The following is a 24303-nucleotide window of genomic DNA, read 5'->3' on the forward strand; positions in this document are numbered from 1 at the left end:
TTTTGATGAAGGTTGAGGGATGGGGGTCCTGCAACGGTTGAGGCTAGTCACATAGCTGGCTTGAGATATGGTATGAGATATGGTAAGATATATTCCCACCAGGAGGAGTCTTTGGGCTTAATGGTGCCTGGGTGTTTTGCTTGAACGTTGATGGTGTTTTGAGACCTGGAAGCAAAGTGTATTCTGTGTGATTCCGCTCAGTGACAGGAGGAAAAGGAAGGCCGTGCTTGAGACTCTGGGACCCCTTTGAATGAGTACCTTCTCCTGCTGTGGCTGTACTTGCCTGAGAATAAACTGAGTCCGGTGAGCTCTCTTAGGGATCAAACAGTGAAGATGATTAATGTGTAATGAATGCACTGAAGTATAGCAGTGATAATAATTCCCTCTTTATAATGTTGTATTAAGGATGAAACAGAACAAGCTATGTAGAATGCTTGAGTTCGTGCCTGATATGACGTAGGTGATTAATGACTGATAGTTATACTACTTACCAAAACATTGTTTGGGATAAAACACATTTTAAACATTCAAAGCAAGAAAGAATGCTATAATTATAGTAGTAATGGACAATTTTACAAGGAAAGTGTGACCTCATTTTGGCCTTGGACGACGTATAGAATTAAGAAGGCAAAAAGAAGTATAGAGGCATACTGACAGAGAAAACAGGACGGTGGTCAGGAAACAGAATGACATTTTCAAGAGACCAGAGAGGATGGAAGCTTGACCAGAAAGGAAGAATTCTTGAGAGAAAGCCCCAGAGGTGCATGGGAAGCTGTTTAAAATAGCAAAAATTGGGGAAAATACCCAATGCAGATGCCTAAGGAGAGTGGATGAACAAACTGGGAAATGGACACACAAGACACACAGACTGTTATGCAGCACTCAATAAATGAACTATGGTTCTGGCCAGTGGCTCAATGGATAGAGCATTGGCCGGTGTGTTGATGTCCTGGGTCTGATTCCCAGCCAGGGCACACAGTAGAAGAGACCATCTCCTTCTCCCCCCTCCCCTCCTCCTTCTCTCCCTCTTCCCCTCCTGCAGCTGGTAGAGGCTCAATTGGATCGAGTGTGGCCCCAGGCACTGAGGATGGCTTGTTTGATTCAAGCATGTCAGCCTTAGGTGCTAAAAATAGCTCGGTACTCCAAGGTTGCGGGGTGGATCCCCGTTGGGGCACTGTAGGAATCTGCCTCACTGTCTCCCCTCCTCTCACCTAGAAAAAAAATAAAATTAAATGAACTATGATAACAGGCAGCATTATGAATGAATTTTAATATATCTATTAAAACAAGAATACACACAAGATATATATGTGTGTGTGTATATATATATATACACACACACACACACACACATACTGCTTAAAGTCATACATTTTTATTTTAGTTGTTTTCTTCCACTCGGTTATAGGAGGTTTGTTACCCCAGCCTATCACAACTAATACGTATAAAAGCTTCATACATTTCAAATTCCAAACTTAGAAAAGAGATATTATTTACATCACAGAAAAGATGCATAATGTTACCAAGAGAGTTAATGACAAATCTCTGCTGCACCAAGAGAAGAGAACACCGGAATGGAAGTTGTCCTGACGTGAGTCAGTTTACACGGTGGCCTCAGGCCAGTTTCTTACCCTGTTATGCACCTGTTTCTTCATTTATAAAAAAGGGATGCTATCTGAAATGTTTTTATCTTCTTATAAGATGTCTCTGAATATAAAATGATGTAGCATATAGGAAAGCGTCAACAAATATAAGGCATTCTTTTGGGAACCTTATTTTTCCTTATCTCCTTGAGAATTAAGAGGCCAGATATAAGATTTGTTAAAAGATAAACATTTACAATTTTTAAAGTTTAATCAAAAACTCTGAGGAGCTGTACACAATGAAAGAGTTTTATGGGCTGAAGGGAGGGACACAGAAGTCTATAGGAGGCCAAAAAACAGAGTGTTATTGTGATTCCTAGTGAATGGCAGGGGTCTGTGGAGAAGATCACCTACCCAGCGTTAATTAACTTGTTCCTGATTCACTGGTTTAAGATTCCATTCCTGGGAGAACAGGCTCTGTAATTAAGTCTTCAGTGATGTAAAACTCGTTAACTCAGTTTAAGAGCTGTATTAATGAATGCATGTAAGTCAGCCTCTCAGTTGGACCACTAGATGGAAGCATTCTTCCAAAATTGTTCTACCTCCACTTGTCATCAGTTGTCCTTTAATGCAAATACAGTTTATTTCTCCCAGATGGCTTCAGGGCACAGCTTGTACTTAGACACACACACACATACAATATTATGTAATTGGATTGCAATAATGTAACATCGTTTTTAAAAAGGGATTCTACCATTCTGTTGTCCATTTTGTTTTCTGCTGCACAACAATGTACGGATACACAGAATAAAATGGATTAACGAGAAAGACATAACGAAAACCTAGAGGTGAATGACCTACTTAGTGCACTAGAGAGAATCACCACCCAGTTTCTAACACTTCCTTAACCACAGCTTCATACATGTTGTCCTTGAGCCTGGAATTTCTTCAAAATCCTGGCTTTTTTGGGTGCTACCTGCCCTCACTTTCATCCTCCCCTTCATCTTAAGGGCAAAGATAAACCGTTTCCCTCTGTGGTTCTTCCCTGCGTCTGAGCTCCCTGGTCACATCTCCATCATAGCACCATCCCACTGCCCAGTGATTTGTTTCTTTATCTGTCTCCCCACCTCTCTGTGGACTTCTGAGCACAGGGACTGGGGCTTCAGCCTGGCGGAGTACCTGTGACATGCAAGGAACCAACGATTCTTTGCTTAACAAACCCCAAACTTACCTCTGTGTAAACTCTGCTGCCCATTGTACCAGGATATTATTTGGCCCAAAAGTTCATCAAATCAAATTCTCCACACATTTCCAGTGTTGGCCACACCCATACAGGTTCAAATGCTGCAACAAAGCTTAGTGACAGAGTTTTAAACTCCCAGAGTTTCCCATATATTTTTGTGAATGTGGAAAATGATTTCAGTGTAAATGATGTGAATGTCATGGCAATGATGTCATATAAAAAGATGACATATAAATAATCTTATATTCATAATTTTCTTAAATGCATTTTTAATTACTGATTATATAAATAAAGCCAAATACTGTGAGCTATGGAATCTGAAAAGGATATGAGCGATGCATAAGAATATGCCCTTGGCAATACTTTTAAGAGCCTTTGATGAAATTAATGTTGCCACCTGCTTCTCAAGGAGACAAGTTTCTTCTCGCCAATTTTAAAAAGCAAACTAATCTAAACTTATTATATTGTTGGGTCTTATTAGATCTTATTTGTGTATCGCATCTGGGTTTTTTGAAGGTTTATCCAATATCGGAATTACTATGAAATTATATTTAGAACTTGCCTCCTATAACTACAGATTATGTTTGAATGCACATCTATTTTCTATAATGAAGTCTTCAGTAGTCAAAATATTACATCCTTAAGCGAGAGAATACCAATAAGGATTGGATGATTATGCAGTTTTTGGACTGGCATGACAATCTTAATTTAGAATGAATAATTTAAGTAGACATTTTAGCTTAGTTTACAATTACAGCGTTTATTGGATTTTAAAAAACAATTACTAAGCTTTACTATATTATTGAAGCATTTTTATATTGTGGTCATAGCAAAAAAAATAAAAAACACCCCAACAAATATTTAGAGTATTTCACATTCTGTAAAAAGCTCTTTTAAATACTGTATTTCACTTGGTTAATACAACACTGTCCAAAGACAGGCAGGGAGAATATAATTTTTTATTTACAAAAAGAACTAAAAACTCATGGATTTAAGTGACTTGCTTAAGATTATGCAACGTTAAGCCAATGTCAGATCTTAGCTTGCAGCCCTCGTCTCCTGACCTCTCACCCCATACAGTCTCCTAATCACCGATGTCCTGACCTGGAGCCAGAAGCTGAGGGCTTTGCTCCTCTCTCTGTCACCTCGGTGCCATATAAACACTAGCCCCTAAGGATTGTGAGTTTCATTTCTCTTGCTTGATAAATTAAGATATTAACACCTATCCTTTCTATTTGGCAAGGTGGCTGTGAAAAACATTAACCGTGATCAGTTCTGACGCATTAATGGGATCTCTCAAAAATATGTATGTGCAGTATAACTGATTCTATGGACTTGTGGGGCCAGGATCACTAATTATTGGGAGGGGGGGTGTCTTTTAGTTGTAGCAGCCTTAGCTTAGATTATAGATTGTTTACAGCATAGGACCTGAAATCAGATCAAAATAAATTTTAAAAACTGCTCAGCCACATTTACCAATAGTGTAACTTTTGGCCTATTATTAATTATATTGTTTACCATATGTTTTTATCTTAGGGGAGGCTTTAAGTGAAAAAAACTGACAATTTTTAAAATTTTTACTTAAATTTGCAGTGTAGAGAAGAGACTTTAAGAGATGCAAACTAATCCTATTTTAGCTTAAAAAAATTTTTTTGAAGCTTTGTATGAAATGAGCTGCTATAACCACACTGTGGCACTCTTGACTGATTTAAGACTGTTCAGTTCAAATTTTCTCAGTAACTTGTGCTTTATAAAATGTAATACCATATCAGTCCTGGGAAATTCACTCTATTTTCTTACATTGGGTTTTCTGACATATCCAGGAACTTAATCATTTACTACAAAGTTTCAGAAAGATTAACATTGTAATCCCAAACAATTGAAAAGTTAAAAGAAAATTGATCATCTTGACATTGTAATACCAAATTCAGAAAACACTGTAGCTTCTTGTTTTTGATTGTGTAAAAATATGTATGTGTACAAAGCAACTTACTTATAAAAGTACAGAATCACAAAGGTTCTGGCAAGTTACCTAAAATACCTTCCCCACAAAACCTACCATATCAACCAGCTGACTTGGTTCTCAGCATTACTTTGTTTGTCCTAATATGCTATAACTTAAGATATTGAATGTCTGATTTATCAGGACCAGAAACAAAAAGAGAGCCTCTCACTGAGAAGGGATGGACCCAAGCAACAAATAATATTTATAGAGGGCCTTATTATATTCAAATTACTGGAATCTATTACATCCAGATGTGACCCACTAGTCCCCATCAGCAAGATGATGTTGCTTAGAACTATTTCACATTTTTTTTTCCCCCAGCAGAGACTCTCAATGAATTATATGGACAAGAAGTAGACAGTAGTACTGGGAAGATTTAAAACATTCTGGGCAGGGAGATAAGTGGGCTTCCCAGCCAGTGGAGCAGCTAGAAGACTGACTTTCTCGAGGAATCTAACCTAAAGATACCCCAGCGGGGTAGAGAAGGTGTCCTACTTTGCTTTCCAGGTTAAGGAAAGGTTAGTGGAGAACCACCTGCATTTACCTGGCTCTGGAACAACCTGCAGAAACCTGTATGACCCAGTTGCTCTCGCACACATTTATTGAGCAACAACCTTTTCAGATAGAGTGTCTGGTGCTGAGCTTAATAAAAATTATATGCGTACCGTTCTAATCTCGAAGACTACACACATGAGACTCTAGACACTGGCAAAAATAACCGCAATGTAAACCCAACTGTGGAAAGTCCCCAACAAACTAAAACAAATGCCTGTTGCTGAAGTTATTTCATCAGCTGTTCAAGCATGCCAGTTTTTGAAAAACCATAATATTTAATTAGCATTTGCTAAGTGCTAGGTCTCATGGTGAGCTCTCTACAGAAATATTTCTAACTTTTACAAAACTACTAAAGATATATGGTTTTATCCCTATTTTACAAGTTAAAAGGGAAGGTAGATTAACCTGTCACCAACTGAGGTCTGTCTAGTTCCAAAACTCATGCCTTGAAACTACAGTACCAGGCATTTTGAGTCCAGCTCTAGTGATATTTTCACCACCCAAAGGAGCACCAAGAAAAACTGGTTACTTGTGTCTCCAGTGGTAAGAGAAAGGACACAGTGAGGCAAGGACAAGGACATCCAACGGAAGGAACATCAAGCAATGGCACAATGAACAATAGAGTTCATCAGACTTTCTTCTAATTATTCCTTAAGAATAGACTAGGACTGACCCCAGCTTCATATGTTGGCTACATTAATAATTTATTCATCCTCTATGGCACTTGACATGACTTTCAGCGTCAGGCAGCAAAGCCAGCAGAGCTTTATTTAGTAAGGTAAGAAGTCAATGTATGATAGCAGTGGTGGAGTTCAAATAATTTAACAACCAGTTCTCTGCTCTAATGACCACTTTAAGTATAAAAAGAAAGATATACCAAAAGGTAGTTTATTATTTCATGCATTTAATACTTAAATAAGAACAATAAAAGAGGTACATAAAACTAGATTGTTATAAGAGTTTTAAAATATTAATGAAAAATATTAAATAGTACCTGATAAAAAAACAATAAAACTGTTACTTAAGATACGTATTTCCATATTGCTTCTTGATTCGTGTCCTCACTTGAAGGCTCCCCGAAATACTTTCTGGAGGAGAGAATCAATATAGTCATCAAAACCGACTGTTTTTGCATCTGAATACAACTTGGAATTGTGAATGGTGATTGTTGTTGTTTTTTAACATGTATACAATGTTTTCTGTGTGCCAGTCTCTGGTCTGAATATTCACACATTAGAAATTCATCACACGCCCTGGCCGGTTGGCTCAGCGGTAGAGCGTTGGCTTGGCGTGCGGGGGACCCGGGTTCGATTCCCGGCCAGGGCACACGGGAGACGTGCCCATTTGCTTCTCCACGGACCCCCCTCCTTCCTCTCTGTCTCTCTCTTCCCCTCCCGCAGCCGAGGCTCCATTGGAGCAAAGATGGCCCGGGCACTGGGGATGGCTCCTTGGCCTCTGCCCCAGGCGCTAGAGTGGCTCTGGTTGCGGCAGAGTGTAGCCCCGGAGGGTCAGAGTATCACCCCCTGGTGGGCAGAGCGTCGCCCCTGGTGGGCGTGCCGGGTGGATCCTGGTCGGGCGCATGCGGGAGTCTGTCGGATTGTCTCTCCCCATTTCCAGCTTCAGAAAAAAAAAATACAAAAAAAAATGACAAACACTATTGTTATGCTCACTTTTCAGATGTGACACACACTGTTCTGGTCAACAGAAAATGTAAAAAACTTGCAGAAAGTCACTTAGGAAGTTATTAGTTGCAGAGTTGAACTGCGACCCCAGGAGTCATTACCCCATGGAGTCACACAGGGTCCGTGCTCTGACTCTGTGTTCTGCTCTTAGATGGAAGTGAAGATTTTGTTGTCCTCAGGAGGATGCCTGAAAATGTATTGTGTTTAAATGTTTAGATTCTCTTTTCCCCCTCCCCTAATTATTCTCTTCTAATATGAAATGGAGTTTTCCATATTGAAAAATGTACATAGTTATAGGCAGTTTGAACAGAAAAGGAATTTCTTGAAAGGATGTTGTGTAACCCAAAGAATCATCAAGAATTCTAATGGATTCTTGGAAATGGAGCAGGAAGGAGAGAAGCTAAGCAGTGAAATCACACTCCAGAATTGGTCCAGTGGGGACATTCCTGCTGCTACTAGACACAGAATGCCAACGCTTTTACTACTGGGCACCATTGCAGCAATCATTGTTGCCATGGAAACTTGATGTTGCTACTGCTGCTACCACTTCTGACTACATGGATTCTCCACTGTTTCTGCTTTTTCTGATTCAAGGTCGGGGCCAGTTCATCTCATTGGTCAATCTTAGGTCACAAGGCCATCCTGTGTCACATTCTAGCTACACAGGAGGCTGGGAAAGCAAGTCTCTCGCTTCCAGGGCTGCAGAATAATATACAGGAGGCTTGATATTTATAAAATTGGAGGGATGTACTTACTGAGGATAAACTTATCTAAAAAGTTATTCACTGTTGATGTGAAATTTAAATTCAACTGGGCTTCCTATACTATTTTTACTCATTATATCTGACAACCTTGTTGCCCTCTTAATTTCTATATTCAGTAGGAAACAAAAATTCATATGATGGACAATTTTAAAAGCATAGGATGAGTTTCTCTATTTATAAGAAACAAAAAGACTCTCCTAGCAGTCTTTCTTATCGTCACACACAATAATTTTGTAGTGGGAGGAAAAAGATCTTCTGGTGTCAAACTAATGTTCAATCTTTAACCAGATTTTTTTTTACCATTTTTTTTTAAAAATAAATTTTTATTAATGTTAATGGGATGACATTAATAAATCAGGGTATACATATTCAAAGAAAACATGTTTAGGTTATCCTGTCATTAAATTATGTTGCATACCCCTCGCCCAGAGTCAGATTGTCCTCCGTCACCCTCTATCTAGTTTTCTCTGTGCCCTTCCCCCTCCCCCTAACTCTCTCCCTCCCTCCCTCCTGCATCCTCCCTCCCCCACCCCTGGTAACCACCACACTCTTGTCCATGTCTCTTAGTCTCATTTTTATGTTCCACCAATGTATGGAATCATGTAGTTCTTGTTTTTTTCTGATTTACTTATTTCACTCCGTATAATGTTATCAAGATCCCACCATTTTGCTGTAAATGATCTGATGTCATCATTTCTTATGGCTGAGTAGTATTCCATAGTGTATATGTGCCACATCTTCTTTATCCAGTCTTCTATTGAAGGGCTTTTTGGTTGTTTCCATGTCTTGGTCACTGTGAACAGTGCTGCAATGAACATGGGGCTACATGTGTCTTTACGTATCAATGTTTCTGAGGTTTTAACTCAAATATTGTATCACGGTCAATTTCATTTTCTACTAATTTGATGTGATGTTTTGGGTAACATGATTTTATTTCTAACCTACTTTCAGCCTTTATTTCTAACAGAAACCTCCTTTTCATTAATAAATGCAACCCTCATTTCTAATCCTGGGGAAGAAGTATCATCGTTGCACCCTATTCAAGCTCTACACAAATGTATAAACACATTATATTACAAAATCCAATAAAAATCAAGGAATCAATGTCATAAAAGGTTTACTATGTATCATTCACTGCTCTGTATGTTCTGGTCTTGGTTTCACTTTCTGACTGAGAATATTTCTGAAGCTCTTCTGACACTCCAACAGAGAGAGAGAGACAGAGAGGGGGACAGACAGACAGGAAGGGAGAGAGATGAGAAGCATCAATCATCAGTTTTTCGTTGTGACACCTTAGTTGTTCATTGATCGCTTTCTCATATGTGCCTTGACCAGGGGGCTACAGCAGACCGAGTGTCCCCTTGCTCAAGCCAGCGACTTTGGGTTCAAGCTGGTGAGCTGTGCTCAAACCAGATGAGCCCACGCTCAAGCTGGTGACCTCAGGGTTTCAAACCTGGGTCCTCTGCATCTCAGTCTGACGTTCTATCCACTGTGCCCCTGCCTGGTCAGGCAAAAAAGGTGATTTTGAATGTACAAAATATTCACAGCTTAGAACCCAATAATTTATCTCATAATTCCACCTAACCCAAATGTTTCTGACAAATTAACTATAGAGTCAAAGAGAATGAAGTAAGTGGCAAAATTATTTGATTTTTTATAATGTTTTTACACATTTTCAATTGATGTATATTATTCAATGTTAAACTCTTAAAAAGGAAAGAAAAAGACAATATTCTAAGAATTAAACATCTCCAGCTAACGCTGCAATCAGAAAGACACATTTACTTATTTTTTTTAGTATAATCCCACCATAATCATTTAGACCCTCTGTACTGATTTGTTGTGAAAATATAGACTTTATCAACATTGATGCATTCTAAAACTATTCCTGGAAAAATACTAATCACTACTGCCATACTTAATAATGCCAAGGCAAATCATTTGGACTTTAGCAGAAGAAAAATCTCTTAAAAGTTGTGGGGTTTTTTAACCTAAAAATAGTAACTTTTTAGAGAATTCGTGTATGTATACTTTATTATGATTTTTTTATTATAAACACCATTTTAAATTTTTGTGTTTACTACCCAAAGCAAAAAAAAAAAAAGTAGATTAGCTTTTTTAGGTTGCAGAGATGGAGGAGAGTGGTGGATGTCCAAAGAGTAGAGTGATGATAATAATTCCAGTTCTCTAGATTGTAGCTAAGGTTCACGCCATGCTCTTGGGAACTAATAAGCAAGAATTCTAACTCTCAGACACATGGTTTATACTCTGATATTCCTCTGACTCTCACAGACTTCCTTATGACATACATATGAATGTTTTATTTTACTTTACAGAGATAAAGTATTTTGCTTGTAGAAAAATCCTTGAGCCTAACTTTTCAAATCACATTATCCTGAAAAGAGACTTTCAGATGATTTGAAATACAGTGATAAGGCCCTGACCGGTTGGCTCAGTGGTAGAGCGTCGGCCTGGCGTGCAGAAGTCCCGGGTTCGATTCCCAGCCAGGGCACACAGGAGAAGCGCCCATCTGCTTCTCCACCCCTCCCCCTCTCCTTCCTCTCTGTCTCTCTCTTCCCCTCCCGCAGCCAAGGCTCCACTGGAGCAAAGATGGCCCGGGCGCTGGGGATGGCTCCTCGGCCTCTGCCCCAGGCGCTAGAGTGGCTCTGGTCACAACAGAGCGACGCCCCAGAGGGGCAGAGCATCGCCCCCTGGTGGGCATGCCGGGTGGATCCTGGTTGGGTGCATGCGGGAGTCTGTCTGACTATCTTTCCCCGTTTCTGGCTTCAGAAAAATACAGAAAAAATAAAAAAATAAAAAAATAAAATACAGTGATAGACAAATATTTCAATATCCTTTTAAGTATTTGATTAGTGCCAGCTTATTGTTTTGTTTTATATTAAATGAAATAAATATGTAATTATTAAAGATTCATAGAGTATAAATATTATATATGACAAAGAAACAGTCCTTTCCTTACTCTCACTACTGGTACCAAGAGATGACCACTGACAACAGTGTGTTGTGTAATAGAGCAGAATCACACCAATAAAACAGCCTCCTCTATTGCTTTATCTCTGATATAAAATACTACTTTATAAAACACACCAACACTTCTTCAACTCCTCTTTCTCTGCACCCTCTTATTCTCATAGCGCTCAGACCTTCAAACCGCGTCCCACACCATCTCCCCAAAACTCCTCCTGGACCCTTGCCTGCCTGTGATCTTATTTTTTCTCCTGCTTTGATTTTCATACGCCACTCTTTCATTTATCTAAGAGTAAATTGTCACTTTTTCTGCTACAAATTCTCATGTCCATTTCTCCTACCCCCTACTCCCTCACCTACATCACAGTATCCTTTTCTGACAAATAAGACTGAGATTGTCCTAAGGGCTTAACTTGTTTTATCCTCTTAACAAATGGATGAGGTGAGAACTATTATTTTACCAATGAAGATATAGAGAAGTTAAGTATCTGTTCAAAGTTACACAGCATACTAAGTGACAGATCTAACAGTCTGCTTGTAAGAATAGAAGACTATTAACCTTTTTTTCTGATTTTTTTTTTTGTAGATGCAAAAAACACACATTGTTCATTTAGGTCTGGGTCTGTCTACCCTTCCTATACTTGATGTATCAGTTAGTTCTCTTTCAGTTGCAGATAATAGAAAAACATAATTCTAACCACACATGGATGAAATAGTTTCATGGCTCACAAGCCTAAAAAGTCTTCCAGGGGTAAATCTGGTTTTCGATGCGGCTTAATTTGAGGCTCAGATGGGTCCATCAGAACTCGGATTCAGCAGGGTCTCAAGTTCAAATTCAGTTGGAAAGAAAAAGAGTGTCTTCTTAGGTAGTTCTTGCCAAAGTTCCCTTACGTACTACCTTTGGACCAACTTTGGACAGAGAGCCATACAAGGGTCAGTTCCCAAAGGAAAATCAGAATTGTTTCCTGAAGATAAATGACGGATCTTATTATAATTCCCCCTAATATTTCAACGGAGACTCTCAGATTTGTTGAGCCCATACGTGCGTGTCCTGCCAGCCCCATTTCCAAATTCATCAGTATAACAACGTAGGATGTTGACAAAGGAATGTTTTTTATTCCTCTACCCAAACTTCTGCCAGTATTCTAGAACATTTTAGTGTTTCTATAGATGATCACCCATTAGTACAGTTTATACTTCCTGAACATAAATGAACCTTTATCCACCTCCACTGAATGCAAACTGTTTTAATAACATTTATTGTATGTACTTAGCTATAAATATTTGCATACCACTTTTCTCTAGACCCCGTGTTTCTTGAGTTTGGGTTTGTATCTCTTCACTCTAACATATTAATTGCTATCTAGTACTGCATTAATTAATATCCTTTTCAACAATACTTGTCAGCCTGGGACTGGAGTGGAGAAAAAGGAGTTGAATTGACATTGGCAAATTGTCTGTTGCAAGTCAAGGGGGGGAAAAAAAAACACTGAAAATATCATTTGATTATTTTATCAGTGAGAGTCAGGATGAGAAAGAAGTGGCTTGAAGGAACATTGAGAAAACGGGGCATTGTCAAGAAATTAAAAGTTGTGGTGAGCTTGAAAGGAAGATTTAGTTAGCATAAATGACAGACAAAAAAAAGGAAGTTGGTAGTTATAACTACATATGTTACAGCTCAGTGTTTCAAAACTGAGTCATACTGGACAGTAAAGTTTATGCTACAAGGACTTGGGTGTAAGGAAACAGATTCAAATTGAGGTAGAGATCATTAGGAGGCAGCATAGCATAATTAGCAATGCCTCAGCTTTGGGGTATATATCTCAGCTCCGTTTTTAGCACCTGGGCAAATGCAAAAATAATAATTTTTTAAAAAGCACCTAAATTTTAGTTTTTCACTTTTATATGGGGAATAAAATAGCTACTTCAAGGTTCTTGTAAGGATTTGTATTAGGCCATAACTAGGTAAAAAGTGGTTCATCGTTACTATTATTACAGCAGAATAGATTGGAAAGCCGTAAGAGACCTTGAGCCCCGATCATATCTCCTTGGATGACAGAAGAAGCCAATCTAGAGAAAAAATAGCGAGCCATGTACCAAAATCATCAATAGAGAGAAATGACCCAGAAAAGTGGACAATGAAGCTAAGCTGATATCAGTTGAAGGCCTGAGGTTCAAAAAATAAAAGCTCTTATTGAACTATGACAGTCATCAGAGGCTTGGAAGCCACAGTGAGGAGCCCAGAGAATATTGGCCTTTCTTCATGGTCCCAAAGTGACTAGCACAAATGCAACTAGTCTTGGTTATGAACAAATGTCATGAACATCACAGTGGGAGGGAGGGTGTTACTGAGGGTGAACATGAAATAAAGGCAGTAACTGGTGGGCAGCTAGCAATGCTTGTCATGTGTTTAAACCCTGCAGTTCATGGAACATAAGGTAGCAAAGAACACATTGAAGGGGGTGCAGGAAAAGCTATCCTCTTAAAGGAGCCAGGTTCAGTTAAAGAAAGGAAATGGGAAGATGTCCTGTGAAGAGGTAAACATCCAACAGAGATTCATTCCATTACGAATTCATCATTTCCAACCTTTTAAAATGTTGTCCAGTGATCATTTCTCTGTCCCCATTTTCCTTTTTCCCTCATTCATCTTAATTCCCTTCTTACCCTTTATCCTGCTCCAAATGAATCTTTTGGAAGAAGAGCAAGGAGCATTCTATTACCTTATATATCCCATTCGGACCTTGAACTTGCCGCACACACCACACAAATAAAATCTGACCATTCTTTGCCACAGGCTAAATATATTCCAGAAATCTAGTCCAAAAGTACTTGAAAAAATTGATACACTCAATTATTGATGGACATTTCTTGAGATTACTCTGAACTGATTCATGACTCCCAGCTATTACGTTGAATGAAAAGTTCTCATCAGCCATTGCACCAGAAAGAGCTGAGTTTTTATAGTGTCAGATTCACTGGAAGCTACTCACAGGAAAATAGACTCAGGCCAGTTGTTCATGCCCCTCTGCTCCTCTTGAATAGTATTCAAGCAGAGAGAGCTATTAAAAGCATGTTCACTTTTTTCCTTAATGGAAGGCGGAAGAATCATCATTGTCATGTATTAAATGGACTTCTGCAGGTGAAGCCCCTTCTTTTCACATTTATATCTTCTTTCCACCTCCTCTCAAGAGGAGGATTATATTTAGAACAAAGAACTAGTCGTTTTCCAACAACATGTGTGTTACTGCAGTTCAGGAGTTACATGTTTGATATACAAAACATCTGAATGTGGATCCAGGGATTGGCATAAGTAGGTCTACAGTTGTTCATATGAAAAATAATACAATAATAAAAAATGATACAATAATAAACACTGTGTTTTGCATACTCACGACTGTAAACTTACATTTTCCCACCCCAGTATAGTCACTGATGAGGCAATGGTAACAGACCTTTGGGTTTGGGGATTTATAAAATGTAAAATCAACTTTCAGTAATTCTCCGAGTCACTGCAAGAACCTCTTCAGATTTTTATGGTTGCTTTTCATTCTTCTGTGAGCTACCACACTAATATCGAGTATTAAAGTTACAATTTTGAGTACTACTACACAGTATACTATCCTGATTTAAAGGTGAGGAAATTGAAACTCAGAAAGCTTAAGTAACTTACTCAATGTGGCACATAAAGTGAGTTGTAAATTCAGAATTCTAACCCATGTTTATTTTCTTCAGCCATATGCTGCCTGTAACGAAAATATTAATGATCCAGAAACAAAATTGCAAACATTATTATATTAAAAACAGGAATGGGAAGACCAAACACATTTTACAGATATTTATTTAAATTACTGTGGTACATTGGAAAGATTTGAGACCAGAGGTTTACATTTAGATGCTGATCCTTTCATATTTTGATATAATTAGGGAAAAATGTACTATGATTTAATTTCCAAATAGTTTCTTTCCAAGCTGATAGCGATGAAGAATGATGCATCGGAAAATTCAGAACATCAGTTAGCAATTTAAATCAATTTTGACAGAATGTAGGAAGCAGAACAATTGGCTTGAAGACAAAATTTTTCAAATTACAGTTTTAAAGATTGGGGCAGAGTAGCTGTGGGTTTACAAACCAGACATTTCCAGGCCACGTTTTCTCACTCAGCCTGTTGACTGTGTCAGTGGCTCCTAAACTCCAGCCTACGCTCTACTCCATAGCTTTCTCTGGCCCCGGGCATCAAGATAGCTGCTTCCCAAATCAGTTTAATGTCCCAAACTATTTCCCCAAAGTTTTGACACCATTATCACCATCCCCATCAACAGTGCCTTTCTTCCAACCACCTGTCACTTTGAGTTTTGAACTTTTAATTTAGTATGTAGAATGGGGGGTTTGCAGAAATACTTTTGGAGGATCAGTTTTAGGGTCGTTATTCTTCAAAAATATAACTCCGATGATTTCTTTCTTTTTATCTTTTTAATTTTTAGGTGAGAGGAGGGGTATAGTTGCACCCTGACTGGAATCCACCTGGCAACCCCAGCGGGGGCCAATGCTCAAATACCAAGCTATTTTTAGCACCTGAGGCCAACACACTAAGACCAACCAACCTACCCTCAGTTCCCTGGGGCCAATGCTTGGATCAACCAAGCCACTGGCTGCCAGAGGGGAAGAGGGAGATAAGGGGGAGAGGGAAGGAGAGGGAAACAGATTGTTGCTTCTCCTGTGTTCTCTCATCAGGAATTGAACCTGGGACATTCATACGCCAGGCTGACACTCTGTCTACTGAGCCACTGGCCAGCCTCTAATGATTTCAAGTACAATTCAAAATAACACCAATTACTGAGAAATGGATCAATTCTAACAAAAATGCTCTTTTGCACCCCTAAATGAATAATTACACAATTTCTTTCAAGACCTATAGTTAGATGCGAGAATCAGTTTTCTCTAAAGCAATTTAAAATGGATTCCAACTCTAATACACTATTGTTATTTCTGTGATCTTTCTGTGGAGCCAGGAGAAATATACCACTTTAAGGAATCTCTTTCTTCCAAATGTATCTTTAAAGTACAATGATGTTAGCCCTGGCCGGTTGGCTCAATGGTAGAGCGTCGGCCTGGCGTGCAGGAGTCCTGGGTTCGATTCCAGGCTAGGGTACACAGGAGAAGCACCCATCTGCTTCTCCACCCCTCCCTCTCTCCTTCCTCTCTGTCTCTCTCTTCCCCTCACGCAGCCAAGGCTCCATTGGAGCAAAGTTGGCCTGGGCACTGAGGATGGCTCCATGGCCTCTGCCTCAGGCACTAGAATGGCTCTGGTTGCAACAGAGCAATGCCCCAGATGGGAAGAGCATCGCCCCCTGGTGGGCATGCCAGGTGGATCCCGGTCGGGTGAATGTGGGAATCTATTTGACTGCTTCCCCGTTTCCAACTTCAGAAAAAATACAAAAAAAAAAAAAAAAAAGCACAATGATGTTATAATTCATGGAGCCTCTCTAGGGATCATCCTCAGCTCCTGATTTTGAATGAATCATTAAATTTGATGGTTTAGATGCATGAGAGAACTTGAATGGGTCTCATGTTGGTAATTCCTTAGGTGTGAAGAGGAAAATTCCTATAAGTTTTAGAAAATGCATGTTGAGTCAAGTTTAACATCTATTTGGGTTTAATGTCTCTCAGAGGGAAGTAAAACATTTCCTATTCATTATTATGCATTTTGGTTATACAGGTAAACACTTTAACTTTCATAATATGGGTATTTATTATAATACATTTCCTGACTTGAATTTTCTGTGTTTTGAGATATATGGGCAAATTCAGCCAGTATCAAAATGAACTGCAGAGAAAGAAGACTGGAGTAACACTTAAGAACAATGGCAGAAGTTCATGGGAGAGAAAAAAAGAAATGAGATTCAGTCAGGGACACTGGTATGAAGCTAACCAACACCATATTCTATGGATACCAATTTGGGCTGATGTTGTATTCTGTACCTTTTTTTGAGATCTCTAATGCTTAAATTATATATAATAAAAATCAATAATTTTATCTCAAGTAACTCATTTTGAAAGAATGAGATAGTTATAAAATATAAATTTGATTCAAGAAGTCTCAGACATGTTTTTCTTTTCAAGTTAATCATTACTTTTCTTGCATCTTTTGGATACTGTTTGCACACTGCATATTTTCTACTGATGGCCATGAAAATGTCTCTCAACTTCCATGCTCGTCTTACAATGTGACCTTCTCACTACCCATCAGAAGGCGTTGTGTAGGTCCCTTCTCCTGGAGACTAGGTGAATCTATGTGCATATAATCATGTAGTATAGATGTGAAGCTATGTGCCTCCCAAGATTAGGCCATAAAAGAAGAGACAGCTTCCTCCTGGCTCTTTTTCTAGGGACAATTGCTCCTCAAGCCCAGACCTCATGCTATGAGGAAGCCCATGCCACATGCAGAGGTCTTACATAGGTGTTTCTGGCTGCGAAGCCCAGATGAGGTCTTGAGTGATGGTCAGCAGTGACTAGCACTCATGTAAGAAGCAAAACCTTCTGAGATGACACTATAGCTGATACCCTTGACTGCAACTTCAAGGAAGTCCAAGAGTAAGAGTTACTAAGGTCTGTCCAGTCATCTCCCAGAACTGGGAGACATAAGAAATAATTGCTGCTATTTTTTCTACTATGGTTGGGGTAGCTTAATACAAGAGGTTAGAATTGGGAATACCCAAATCAAAGCTTTTAAAAATATGAATAAGTGCTTTAACTATAGAAAAGGAATGCATTATTAAATTCAAATGTAAGAATACCGTATGTTATTGTATCTTCTCAAAATGGGGGCGGGGTCAGAGAACATAAAAAGAGTAATGCACGCAGTTGGTCTGTGCTATCCTACCCAGCAGTGTTCCTTTTCAGCAAACAACTAAGAACGAGGAAACTCTCTAACTTCATGCCTCCACCAGCAGGAGCTTTTCTTGCCTGTTATTGCACCATAGCTTGGGTTTGAAGTAGGACAGCTATACCCCCCAGTCTTTTGAGGGTAGGCCCTGTCTATCTCTGTGATCCCGGAGTTATTACTAATGACACTCGTATCTTCCATTTTACTCTCACAAAGGCCCTAATTTGGACAATAAATGATATGGTCATTGTGGTCAAAGGGAATGGACCAAACATGCAACCACATAGAATCATTATTCTCTAAATTTTTCTCACCCAAATTGAAACGATGGTTAATGTGTGAAAATTGCTTTATGTTGATTAACCTAGTAAGACCACATCAACAGATCCTGTCTCTGTGGAGGGTACAATAGTTAAGCTTTACCACATTATGATCAGGGGACCCATGAACATTTGTGTTATATGGTTGTCCATCACAGTCATACTGAATTTACAAGGGATATGTATCCACTGTGATTTTATGCTCTAATGAAGCATGATTTCAGATGCGGGCAATAATCAAAGGGGTACCAAAGATGGCGTGCAAGATTCATTTGTTTCAGGAATGCCGTGGAAAGCTCACAGCTTCCTTCTATGACACATAGCTATGTATCTTACAATAGACAGTAGACAGCAAAGAAATAGAAGACCTCGAAGTACTGAAGCCTGCATGCCATAATTTGCTACCTAGATTGGATTCTGCCTTGCTAAAGAAAATGGAAATAAAAGTCAAAAGTCAAGAGAGCTTGCAGAATGCTGATATTAATCTTGTAGCTTTAGAAAATTTTATACAATGACTAGATGAAAAGGCATCTCAAAAGTCATGCAGAATAATATTCTCTGTTCCGGAAGGGATCCAGACAGCTCTTTATTCAGCTATAAAGGGTCTATAAGCAAGGAAATTCCACTGTTTTTATCTTCTTAACCTGTTTCAAGGTCTAAAAATTTTTACAATAAAAAATTTTCTGTTTAGACATGCGTATACATTTTTCAAAGTCTCTTCAGATATATCATTGTTGGCATTGCATAGCCAAAACACACCTGATTGAATTTTCTCTAATCTCATTAAAATTTATAATAGCTCTCATTAATTTTGATTTTCTTTCATGACATTTAAGTCTCTCACATTCCTCCTTCTTTTCAACATTTAGACTACTATGGATAAATTTTCAAATCAGATACTTTCATTACCTCTCTGCTTCCTTCTGGCAAAGTTCATTATTTTAATGTAATATGATTGCTCATTATAATAGGTATATAAGTGCAGTTGAGAGTATTTTTTTCTCCCGTACAAATACAGTTATTGATAGGATACTCTGGTCATAGGAAAAGATTTACATTCATGAGTATTTATACAGAATATTATGCAATTGAAATACCCTCACCCTGGGCCAGATAGCTCCATTGGGTACAGCATCATCCCAAGGTGCAGAGGTTGTCAGTTTGCTCCTTGGTCAAGACACATACAGGAACAGATTGATGCTCCCATCTCTGTTTCTTTCTCTCTTCCTCTCTCTAAAAATAATAAATAAAAGTTTTATTAAAAAAGAAATGCCCTCAGCTTTTTGCTGTCCTGAAAGACCATGCCCTTCAGTTTAAATATTTAAGTGGCATGTTAATTTTTCATATAGTTTGAAATTGTTTTAAATACTTACATTATATAAATGTTTAAAATAACAAATATCTTAAAGTCATATGTGTAAAATTTATATATATATACTAGATATACATAATACATCTCTCTATATATTTAATATATATGCAGAACATATAAAATTGGAAGAACCTGGATATTATAAAAAATGAGATTTAACCTGAAAGAACCTGGATATTATAAAAAATGAGATTTAACCTGATTTTTATATTTGTGCTTTCTTAAAAATGACAAAAGCTATTGCCATAGCAAATCCTCTATTCATAAACATTGGTTCCTATCAGAATCTGTACATACAAAATATAGAATCAGAAGCATCTAAATTAATCCTTATTATTTTAGAAAAGCTATTTCTTATTTTTAGTGTTTTACTGTAAATATTATTTCCAATAATATTAAGCCATACTCTTCTCTACTACAGTTCTTAGACCAACATTATATTAATCTGTTTTTAGTTCTTTATATCAGGGGATGATAATAACTAATAGAGCTAAGAAAGCAAGGAGCAGGAACAAGCAGCAGCACAGCGTTGGTAGAGAGACTGCTTCATTTCTCATTGTTAAACATCACTATTGAAATCTGTCAACCAGCACGAAGGTCAATTATAAACCTGCCAATAAATATGAAACCCAGACTTCATGCTGGAGAACGGTAGAGAGTAATCAGAAAACATTTATTTTCTTGGCTGCAGTAATGAGGTACTCACAGAGACATAAGAGTTTTACCTGATTTTCTTTTATGCAGCTCCAAGTTCAAGGATAACACTCCTCTCACACTGAGGGAATAATACAAGATTCCTAATAACTTTAAGCCTAGGACTGCATAATAGGATTAAAATGGTATCAAATTTGTTTAGTGGAATAGCACGTACCAGGCTTATGCTATGAATACAGACTTTACACCAGGCTAGAACAATTTCCTTAAGAACAAAGTAGGGGTGGATGAAGAAAGAAGGATGGTAATCAACCGGGAGACCATAGAAATCAGGGCAAGTCATGAGGGAGGAGCAGAACTCAGAGCCTGAGGATTTAGAGAAAGTCTTGCTCATGTGGTGGAAGCATCCACCATGTCCCAGACCTCCCTCCTGTTCTGCCCAATGCTCTGGCTTTTTTCAATACACACTTCAGAGAAGTCTTGATTTCTGTCATTTCCTCTTATCCTTTATAGATTAGAATGAAAATTAGGCACACAAAGATAGTTCGAAGATATATACCAAACTTTAATTTCTCCTCTTTATCAGCCAACCATATCACACATAAACAAATACAAAGGTGTCATTTAATATGGCTTGATTTTTACAGTTTTATATGGCTTTTAGCATAATAAATTCACAAATCAAAGTTATTGTGTTTAGTCTTTGTGACCCAAGTTTGGAACTTGTAATTTCCGAGCACCACAAGTTCATCATTAAATATGTAACTACATTTGTCTTTATATATATATATATATATATATATATATGAGACTTTTTTTGTATTTATGAACTCTGGGCATTAATTTGTTGTTTAGAAAGTATACGTAATAATGTAATTGGTTACACCAAACAGTAGTATAGAAAGTGTGGTTGCCACATGTTAAATCTACTCCCACTCTTGGAAATTCACAATACATGGATTTCTGTTTTGGGGGGTTCTGGTGGCCTGAACTTGATAGAAAAGAAAAACAGCAGGAGGGCAGGGCTTCCTAAATTAGCAGAGCTGGAGGTCCATTTGTGATGGGTCTCTAGAATTCCATCTGGCTCTATTTTAATACAATTTATAATTTCTTTGTAAGAGAGAAACTTCAGTCTCATGGTTAGAACTTGTGCTTTTAGGGCTGCTGCATGATGAGATGTAAACATACTGACATCATAGAAGATACAAGGTTTTTTTGTTTGTTTGTTTGTGGTTTTTTTTTTTGTATTTTTCCGAAGCTGGAAACGGTGATAGTCAGACAGACTCCTGCATGCGCCCGACCGGGATCCACCCAGCACGCCCACCAGGGGGCGACGCTCTGCCCACCAGGGGGTGATGCTCTGCCCCACCGGGGCGTCGCTCTGTCGCGACCAGAGCCACTCTAGCGCCTGGGGCAGAGGCCAAGGAGCCATCCCCAGCGCCCGGGCCATCCTTGCTCCAATGGAGCCTTGCTGCGGGAGGGGAAGAGAGAGACAGAGAGGAAGGAGAGGGGGAGGGGTGGAGAAGCAGATGGGCGCTTCTCCTGTGTGCCCTGGCCGGGAATCGAACCCGGGACTTCTGCACACCAGGCCGACGTTCTACCACTGAGCCAACCGGCCAGGGCCGATACAAGGGTTTTGAGGGCAAGTGTTAGTGTTGGAAATTCCCAGAAGCTATCTAGTCCCACGTGCTGCCCAGCCTCGGCCTCTCTCACTTCTTCCACTGTGCATCCTCACTCGGTGCACAGACTCTTTTGAGAATATAATGAAAATTACACACTCTTGACCCAAACACATGTCCATACAATAGAAAATTTTATATTCAAACAATACATTTGAATGCACTGCCATTTATTCATTCACTAAGCAGATACTTACTGTGCACCCAGTCTGTTTGCATTAGATACTGTTCTGGACATTTGGAAGACACAAGCGAATTCCTGCCTCCATCGAACTTCCATTCTGTTGTTCACATCCATGGGTTTTTCTGGCTCAAATCTGATGTTTTCAACATTAGTGCTTAAATCATACATTTCCAAAGGAAGCCAGAAAAATAATTAACTGCCCAAACAAACCAAGTTGTGGAGTGTAGAAACAAGAGCTCTGTCATAATCTAGTAGGGGCTCCTTGCTGGATGCAAGAAGCCATCTGCACAGCCTCACATGCCTTGTCACACTCGTTAGCAATCACATTGTTGAAGTCAAGCATATTTTTTCTCAGTGACCCATCTGACAGGACTCGTATGGTTAAGTCTTCTAGGGTTATTGGGAGGATTAAATGAGATGTGTTCTCAGCACTACTAATCTGTAAAACCCTAATCTTCCCGGATTATGAAATCACTTTAAATATGGGCTAGAATTTTTTTAATTAAAAAAAATATAATTCAAGTTAATAGACTGAATAAATAACATCATGTGATATGTGTGTTTTCATTTTTAAAATTCACTTTTGCTCTTTTGCCAGAAAAAAAAATAAAATGCTAGTTTAGAAATATATTTTCTCAAATTCCACATTTCATTATGATCCCAATCTCTAGCATTAACCAAGTCTAGATTTTATTTAAAGAGTTTTACAATACCAAACTCCACAATGAATTTAAAAAATCATTTGAAAATGGACCAGACATGTCTTAACGGTCAATTAATTCTCAGGGGCAATGGTATCTTGAGTCTAACTATCTGAGGTGTTCTGTAATTGATCACTCAAACATGCCTCAGCCTGTTTCTTCCAGAAGCTCAGATTCTCTAAGTTTGAAGAGAAATCTTACTATTTTAAGAACACTAATTTACTTGGTTCTTTCAAGTCCTTCATGTTGTCAATGATGGATGAAATGCCCCATGCTTATCCCATTTTCCCATCTATGTCAGGGCTTTGCTCTGCCAGAACAATTTGTAGGAACTGAGTCATTTCAAATGCAATGGTTAGGTCTGTTGTAAATTGCATTTGATTGAAACTTACCTTAGTGATAACTTTTCTTCCTCCTTTAATGTAATATGGCTGTGAAATCTGGGAGAGGAGTACAGTCTGAAATCGGTAATTGACATTTCACCAGGTGTTAGCTAGGGTCCTAATTCTATTGGTCTTATTCTTCATCTTCAATTTGCCATCCTTATTCTATTCTAACCTGTAATATGGCTATGGACTGGTATTTTAAAATAAGATTTTCTTAATTTACATTTTCAATGTTGCCAACAAGCTAGAATCTATTAAACCGTTTAAAGCCACATACTCAACCTAAAATAAGGAACATTTTTTCTTCTTGCTCTTTGTTTGTTACTGAGCACAGGGCCTGTGGCTTATTGTGGGTACTAATTTCAAAATTTAACATATGACTTCTCATGTATAAATTGCTTCAGAAGTTTTGCCTTACACAATATAACATCACTTTCAACAACGTAACCCACAGCAATCAGCATAGAACTGACAGTAGTCCTCTGTTCTGAATAAACCCAGACAACCTTCCCAAGAAACCCATGAGTCTATGGTACTGAAGAGGAAGAAACTGAAGACAAAGAAGCAAAACATTTCATTACTCCTGGAAAGAAAATACAGAAAGTCAAGGCTTCTCTAGTAAGGATATGTGCAAATTTCACAATTGTGTCATTAAATTTTGCACTGGAAGATCACCCAAGGTGGCGTTACCTGATCAGCATGTGTCAGACGGACTGGAAACCACCAGCACTCTTTTGCAAATACAACTCATGAAATTAGGAGATCTAAGCCTGAGGCTAAACTGACAGGTCTTCAAAGTCAAATAATGGCAAAGAATATTAAGACAGGGTTTTGATGACTCAAAACAAGTCTCATCATCACAGAACTGCATGGTGATTAAGGCTAAATTGTTCTTGCTACCTTAAACATAATGTTTCATGTCATGTAGTGTCTTATAGGGTTAGCATTGAGAATCAAATGTCTATCATCTGTGTGAGCAATACATATGAAATGGGATAAACTGGTATATTTGCTTGGACAAAGGAGGTTTTTGTATTATGGCATTTTCTTTTTTAGAAGATGCTGCTATTTGTGTAGCCATGGCTTTTCCTATTTGAATATGTGTTAGATCCAGTTTTTGATGAATGATTATGGCTCTTGTCTAATGTTGTTGTTGTTGTTATTTTTAATTGAGAGGAAGGGAGATAGAGAGACAGACTCTCTCATGCACCTCGACCGGAATCCACCCGGAAACCCCTGTCTGGGTCTGATGCTAGAATCCACTGAGCTATCCTCAGCGCCTGAGGCCAATTAAGCCACTGGC

General features: G+C 38.5%; 1 long non-coding RNA gene across 1 annotated transcript; it reads right to left on the reverse strand.

The window, feature by feature from the left end:
* Positions 1 to 362: 362 nt before the first annotated feature.
* LOC136326040 (uncharacterized) lies at positions 363 to 20171 on the reverse strand. Its single transcript, XR_010729376.1, has 3 exons — positions 20122 to 20171; positions 19128 to 19257; positions 363 to 1211 (listed from the first exon to the last, which is right to left on the reverse strand). It is a non-coding gene; the product is annotated as an uncharacterized lncRNA (long non-coding RNA).
* Positions 20172 to 24303: the final 4132 nt, after the last annotated feature.

The sequence above is a fragment of the Saccopteryx bilineata genome, chromosome 2 (assembly GCF_036850765.1).
Source record: "Saccopteryx bilineata isolate mSacBil1 chromosome 2, mSacBil1_pri_phased_curated, whole genome shotgun sequence".
NCBI lineage: Eukaryota > Metazoa > Chordata > Mammalia > Chiroptera > Emballonuridae > Saccopteryx > Saccopteryx bilineata.